The 7688-nt window shown below is 45.8% G+C and overlaps 1 protein-coding gene across 1 annotated transcript in view; it reads left to right on the top strand.

Annotated features, from left to right (window-relative positions):
* The first annotated feature begins 354 nt into the window (after positions 1–354).
* The window catches only part of LOC118113918 (raftlin), an 88855-nt gene continuing 81521 nt past the window's right edge, over positions 355–7688 (top strand). Inside the window, exon 1 of the mRNA XM_035164042.2 lies at positions 355–931. The gene's annotated coding sequence lies outside the window, so the exon portion shown is untranslated. The remainder of the gene's footprint in view (positions 932–7688) is intronic.

Genomic DNA, 7688 nt, shown 5'->3' with positions numbered 1-7688 from the left:
TGTGTGCATGTGTGTGTGTGTTTGTGTGTGTGTGTGTGCGTGTGTGTGCATCTTGACAGTGTCCTCTCTACTTCTTAATGATTCTTCTGATCATTATTTCTGCCCACCCATCGTTCTTTAGTGCTTCACTCCACCTAACAACACCCACCACCCTTCCCCCCCTTCCTCTTCCTCCTCTCTCTCTCTCTCTCTCTCTCTCTCTCTCTCTCTCTCTCTCTCTCTCTCTCCAACTCTGGTATTTCCCAGTGAAGCCCCCCACTCCCTCATCCTCCCTCTCCCTCTCTCCTCCCTCCTCCCTCTCCGTCGCCTCCTCCTCACTCCCCCCCGCTCTCTCCTCAGATGGGTTCTCCAGTCAGCCGAGTGGAACTGGTGGCTGCCGGGGAGATAGACAGTGAGGCGGAGGGGCTGTGCTGAGCAGACGCTGGGTCAGTCGCTTTCAGACAATCACGGGGAGCGAGAGAAAGACAGGAACAGACACAGAGAGAGAGAGAGAGAGAGAAGAAGAGAGAGAGAGAGAACAGTGCACATATCGAAAAGGAGAGAACAGGGGGAGGGAGGTAAATATGTGACAGGATGTGGTTTCCCTGAGCTTGCAGAACATCAGTGCACAGGCATAGTTTGAGCATGACCTCAACACACCAGGCGTGCAAGTGTGTTTGAGCTCCGTTAGGTGGCGAGGAGGGGGGGGGAAGACGAAGCAAACCGCTGGAGCTGCTGCTCTCTTTTGGATTTGTGTTTCCTCTCAGCCGGACAGCTCCACAGCGACCTCCGTCCGCGGAGACCGTCCTCCATCCTCTCTCTCTCTCTCTGTCTGTGGGCTGCCGGGCTCCTTCCCAGTATAGAATGCGATTCTCCGCTGGAAGCTCTGGTCCAGTTGCTGCCTCTGCGTCCGAGCTGTGAACTTAAACCTCAGCCTCGCTGTCAAAACCAGGTAGGTCTCCTGCTGTGTGGAGCCGCTCGTCACGTCATGTGTGTGTGGATTGTGTGTTTTTTTTTTGTTGAACTTGCAGGACAGATGCTGCACTCACACCTCACATCTGTGGGCAGCGGCCACAGCGACACTTGGACTCAATGGTTTGGAGAATGGTGTTACCACAGAGGAGAGTTGGTTCATTAGAGGATGCCACAAGCCACAAGTTTGCCTTCTGAGCTGTAGAGTCAACAACTAACTGCACTGCTAATACGCACACACACACACAGACAGACAGACACACACACACAGTAGGAGTAGTTTCCTTCTCTTGTTGAGGGCAGAGGATGTCACTCCTTCCTTGTTGAGCCCTTTTAGGTGAATCCTGATTATAGGCTACACAAATCTAATTGGATTAATTGATTCACATACAAACACACACTCACACACAGACACACATTCACCCACCTCTGGTCATTTATCACGCACATCACTGGGCCTGGTGGTTTTGAAGTCACGTGTCTGATGGGTGGTACAGAGTGGGGCTGGGAATGCCAGACATGTCTACCTGGATCCACTCCCACCCTGTGAACCCTGACAGTGATTCAAGATGTGCTCGTGCGGCATCACCCCCCACACACACACACTCCCACGAGTCAGGAGAAGTCCAGCTGGGGGGGGTGATCCACAAGCTACTGGAGGTGTGAAGGGCAAAACTGCTTTTGTTTTTCCCGTTGGCGTGCAGCATGCGTGTTACTGCTACACGCGCACGTCCGTCCATCCAAGTGGATGTTTGCATGCGTGTGGACCGTGTGCCCCGGTGCACGAGTTCATCCGAGCATGTGAGAGTTTACGAGACATGAGAAGAAGAGGAGGAAGAGGAGGAGGGTTTGAAGGGAAAAACAAGTTGAGGGGATGGCAAGATGTGAAGGAGAGGTGGGGGGTATGTCAGGGAGGAGGAAGACAGGGCATGAGGAGGAGGAGGAGGAGGAGGGAAAGTGTGTGTGTGTGTAAGAGGGAGAGAGAAAGTGAGTGAGAGAGCTCAGGCTGACTGAACTGCTGTTAATGAGTTTCAGCTGGTGAGATGTGGAGCGTCAGGCTGCATTGTTGGTGGGTCAGGAGTTGTCTCTGTCTGACACGCACACACAGACACACACACACACAAACAAACACATGCACGTGCACGCACACAGGGAGGGGGATAGATGTGGGCAGCACCACAAATAACACACATGTCATAGGTTACACACATTCAAACATGGACACAAACACAAAACATGACATGGAAAAATGTAAAATGCGTTTACCATGTCTAGAAAATCACATGCAATACACACTTACACATTCACTGACAAATGCACACTGTACACACACACACACATACACGTGCACACAGGGAGGGGGATAGATGTGGGCAACACCACAAATAACACACACATGTCATAGGCCACACACATTCAAACATGACCACAAACACGAAAGATGACACATGTAAAGAAAATCACGTGCAGTACACAATGACAAAAGTACACTGTAAATACACACTGTAAATACACTGTACACACACACACATGCACACGGCAAAAAATAGCCATGTGCTTTGTGTCAAGTGTGTATATCAAAGGCTAAATGTACTGTGGGTGTACGACACTCAGTGAACACATGTAGTAGCACATGCGTACATGCTGGACGTGCACATGACACGAGCACACACACACACAATAGAAATCCCATATGGCGCATTATGCACGGGCGACTCTGGAGCTCGGCCGTAGGAAATGTGGAAGTGATTGTGGTTCGAGCTTCATTATGTTACGATTACGATGGAGAATGGAGGAAGTGCTCAGGGCAGAAGGTGAAGGAGCCATTACCCCGAAAAGTTTAACTCGTTCTAATGACAAGAAAACAAACACATTTCCTCGCTCTTAATATTATGTCAGAGTTTTCAGATATTTTTTATCTCTTAAGATTTCAACCTCTATTTCCAAAACAGTGGCGGTGACGTTTAATTCGTGGTCCTAAAAACTACCATTTGTCTTAAACTATTTTGTTTTATACCCAATAGCTTTACTAATGACTCAATAGGCTCAAAGTCAAACAGTGCACGAGGCGTCCGGGTTGTGTAAAATCTCCGTAAGTTGGTATTTGCCCTCCTCCGTGTTGTTTGCTGTGTCCTTGCTCCAGTGTACTGTTGAGTCAGCTAATGAAAGAGGCTGCAGGTAATTGGAATCAAACTCTATGCATTAACAAGTTTTGATAGGATACTCCCTTGCCGACATCCAAACGGACCAGGAAGTGATCCATGTATATCATCACGTCTGTGACATCACGTTTCTTGTTTACTGGAGAAATGCATTTTGAAGCTCAGCTGGATATGTGAGGCCTCAGCGTTCTGACAAATCAGGGTTCATCTGGGTTTTGGCAGAGTTTCCTTGCAGAGCGGCAGCGGGAGGGACAGTAACACAAAGAAGAAATGTTACATCATAAAAGACTGAGACTGAAAAGATACCCACTTAATTTTTGCTTCTATAAAATCCTGAGTTTCCTCCTTGGTCGTCATTTGAAGAAGGAAAACTACAAACCTTTATGGATATTAGTGTCTAATACACTTTACAACGTAGGCCAAGTATTGTATTAACGACAGACTCGATGGATCTCTACCTCTTATCTATGATTTATTAACATTCAGCGGCTTATTAGAAAGTGAAAAACCTCAGGACTCTTAATTAATTACTTTATTAACATTTGATATGCAGAAGTGATGGTTCTTCAGAGAGCTACATCCATTAACCTTTATTGATGAGCGACTAACATTGAAACCTGCAGATCTATGACCTTTTATTAACGACTTTGTAGCATTCAAGTGAACACGTCTCAGCGTTCGGCCACATGCAACTGAACGTATCTGCTAAATACCAGGAAGATCATTTAGAAACTCTCACATAGACTCGTCTGTTATAACTGCTGCTGTGAATGTGAGTTTTTTTTCGGATTGTTACTGATTTACTTTCTGAATTCGTTCTTTCAGCCACGAGTTTGTGTGTTTTTTTTCTCCCCGAGCCTTGTGTGGATATTCTTCCGCTCCGGTCTTTTTAGCAAACATTTATTTTAATCAACTTGTGTTTGCTATCTGATCCGGGCACAGTCAATCCCCCTGTGTCGTGTGAAATTTGATTAAGGTAATTGGCAAGCGTTGGCTAGTGTAAACCATAATGTGTACTCCTCTCCGCTCGGTATGTATAGACAAACACCCACCGACAGACGCACACAAACAAAATGTCGTTTTATATTCAGTCAATTTAGGCTACATCGAATTGAAAGGTTGTTATTTTTAAACCGCCTCAATTTTATTCCACTCTCATTTCTCGATGTGATGCAAGAGAGAAACCTGCACAAGCTCCAGATTCGGGGACGTGCACGTCTATTTTGAAGGATTAGGTTCCTGAACAGGATGCTGCAAGGGGTCGACTTCTAGGAGATAATACAGTCATCTAGAATTCAATATAAACTTTAGGGCAGCAAATGATAAGGTGTGAGTTTTGCAGTTCTCACGTCGGGGGTTTGCAGCCTTCTGATGCACATATTTTCCCCTTTAGAAACGCTTTGGTTGCAAGATCTCCGGTTGAGATTAGTTTCCCTCTCTCGCTCTGCGCGGTGACACTGATCGTGCTTTTGCCCTAGACCTGAAAACGTCACGTCAGGATGAATCTCCCGGCTGAGACAGAAAACACAGGAGCCAATCTTCGCCCGGTGGTTTCGTAGATTTGCCTCGGAGCAAAGAGAAAGAAAAACAACCCCCCCCCCTTGATATTTCTATAAGGCAGATTGACTCCTGGTGTAATGGGTGGTCAAAAAAAATAGCAGCAGTATTGATCAGGTAATGTTCAACATAGACATGTCGATAGGGTTTCTGAAAACCCCGAGAAGTTGGCTTGTGCAGGCTTTAATAAACAATGACCCGCCTGGAGCGAGTTCACAGAAAGCAGCGAGTCGCTCCTGGGAAATCTCCTCAAACCCCCTCCACGTTTTTCAAGAAAAATAGCAAAAGGGGGGCCGACCGAAGAACTTTCTATTTTTAACCGAGTATTTTTCTCTTCTCCGATCCTAAAGTGACAAACAATTCCCCCCGCCGCCCCCGCCCCTTTGACGGTGTTTCTGTGGCTGCAGCTTGAAAAACAACCAACACACTGTTTGCTCAGGTCGGGGCCGAGATAATGTTTTGCTTTTCACTTTTGAGAGCTGTACAAATCCCAGCATGGATAGATTATGCATAACAAATCAAACTCATGACTGTCAAGACATGCAGAGGAGAGAGGAGGGGGAATAGGAGGACATGGATGTTTGCTCCTGCTCATTGAGGAGGAGGAGGAGGAGGAGGACAGGAAAGAGGAAGATGAAGGGGGAGCTTATAGAAGAGGGAGAAAGAGGAAAACTGACAATGAAAGAGAGATTGGTGCCTATTATTCTCCTGAGAAGGGAATAGTCATAGAGGGTTGGTTCCCATGGCAATCGCTCCCTCCGTGTGTGTGTGTGTGTTAGTGTGTGTGTGTGTGTGTGTGTGTGTGTGTGTGTGTGTGTGTGTGTGTGTGTGTGTGTGTGTAGATGGACTGTACGCAGACCTTGAGACTGTATGGAGACGAGTTGGGCCGAGGTCGTCCTGAGCGGTGGAGCCACCCAGGGCCTTGAAACGGCGGAGAATGTCAGACAGACACTATTATCCACACGTCCATTCTCTCTACCCCACCTCTCATCTTCCATTTTTTTGTACCCACCGTTATGCATCATGCTGTTGCATTAAAAATACAATATAATCTCACGTTCGAAGCTTTTTCTGCAGCTTTCTCAATGTACACATATTTGTGTTATGTTGTACGGGTTCACAGTACAGTGCATATTTGTTTGTTACCTTTTAACCGTTAACATTTTATTCTAAAATGTCCACAAATACAGAGCTGAAGTGATAATTTCACACCTCAGTTTCACTTACTGCTACAACTTCTCTTATCAAAGTCACAGACACACATCCTGTTTGGTCATATCTAGATTTAACACAATGTTGACACACACGCGTACATCAGCTCTACACCAAGGAGGTTGTGTTTTTAACCGTGTTTGTTTGTTAGTTAGAAGGATTACGCCAAATCTACTCAAATATATAGGATAGAAATAGAATAAATGGGCGGATGCAGGAATGTTTCTTTAACATAGTGAGACTAGGGCATTATAAAATAAAAAGTGACCTCACGTTTGACCCATGTTGTGTATCAAGGGGTTAAGCTGAAAGAATAACACTTGTTTGTGACTTACTATCTGACTCCACCCAGGATTTATATGAAAGAACACTTCAAAGAATTCATTAAGCAGAGAATTCCTCGTTGTCAGTTTGCTTTAATGTCAGTGGTCATAGATTCGTTTGATGTCTTAGACTGTTGCAAAGAACAGATCTATTACACTAATAGTGATAGTGATAGCACCACCTACTGCCAAAAGGAGGAAAGCCTTGTTTTACAACTTTAATTTGATTTACATTAAAATTTCACCGTGTGGTCTACACTTGATGGCGTGGACCGTAATGCATGATTAGTGGGCGTGGTCCAGCGGCGTGTGACGGACGCAGGAAGTGACGTGTGTATCCTCACCGCGATGCACAAAGCGTACGCAACACGGAGCCGTTTCGCCCGGTCCCTGTTCGCCCTCTCCCGCCGCCGCATCAGGTCCCGAGATCGCAAGTGCTCGGGCCCGCACAGTGCTGCTCGCAGCCCTAGTTTTAATTATGTTCTAGACTGTTAAACTTTCCATCAGCATCATCCACAGCATTTTCTATTAATTTCTGTTAAAGCTGAAGAATAATTACTGTGTGAGCCCAGAAGAAAAACCAAGCACAGTAGCATGGGTCCTTGGTTTTGTCCTTATCCTTAAAACCCACCAAATTTCTCCTCTTAAGTTTGTTTCCCAGCGTCTTAGCTGTAATCTCTGCCGTCTCAAAGCGTCTACTGTTTAGTCCTCTCTGTCCTGCTGTTATTACAAACATGTTTGAACTAACCACGACCTCTCGACTCGCCAGTGGACTCGCTTCATCTGTGGAGCCGTGACCTTTTAACCACAGCGCTTTAGGGTTTAACGGAACAGAATCCAAAAATGTCCGGCTTCACTTAGACTCTTCATTCCTGGCCAGATCCAACAAAACTTCCCTTTCAGCTTAAGCCCCAAAAACAATTGCCTGTTCATGCCGCCAGTGTAATGGGTATAACATTAAATTGCTGAGCATCAAAGGACGAAAGATAGAAAATTAAATCTTTGTATTTAACAGAAGTCGGAAAAAAACAACGGTGGCATTGTTCTAGATTTGTGTCTCGATTTGCCGCAATCAGCGGGCGACAGGCTGAACTCGCATCAGTACAGGACATTGTTTCCGTTATCACGGGCTGTAGAACAAAAGTTTCCAACCCTCACACGCTTAAATGGAGGCTCTGCAAAGTTTGTAGTTTGTGCTGCTGCGGAGGACATAGCTCACTTTCACAACAGTTCAAATGAATTCCAACTGTGACCCAGTTTCGTGGAGAAAATAAATATAAAAGCGTCACAGCCCTCGTGCAGCACAAACCACTTCTTCTCTGTCTATTTGTGTGCTTGTTGTGGTCGGAGAATCATGTTTCTTTCACCAAATTATTCCCAAAGAAGCTTATGTTTGCTGCAGGCCAGCGGATTTGTGTGTCTGTTGTCATGATGTGTAGGCAGGTGAAGAAAAGGTTTTGATTATATAACAGTTTCTACTAGA

The sequence above is a fragment of the Hippoglossus stenolepis genome, chromosome 8 (genome assembly GCF_022539355.2).
Source record: "Hippoglossus stenolepis isolate QCI-W04-F060 chromosome 8, HSTE1.2, whole genome shotgun sequence".
In the NCBI taxonomy this organism is placed as follows: domain Eukaryota; kingdom Metazoa; phylum Chordata; class Actinopteri; order Pleuronectiformes; family Pleuronectidae; genus Hippoglossus; species Hippoglossus stenolepis.
Note: the sequence above shows the minus strand (reverse complement) of the source record. Positions and strands in the feature narration are given on the sequence as shown.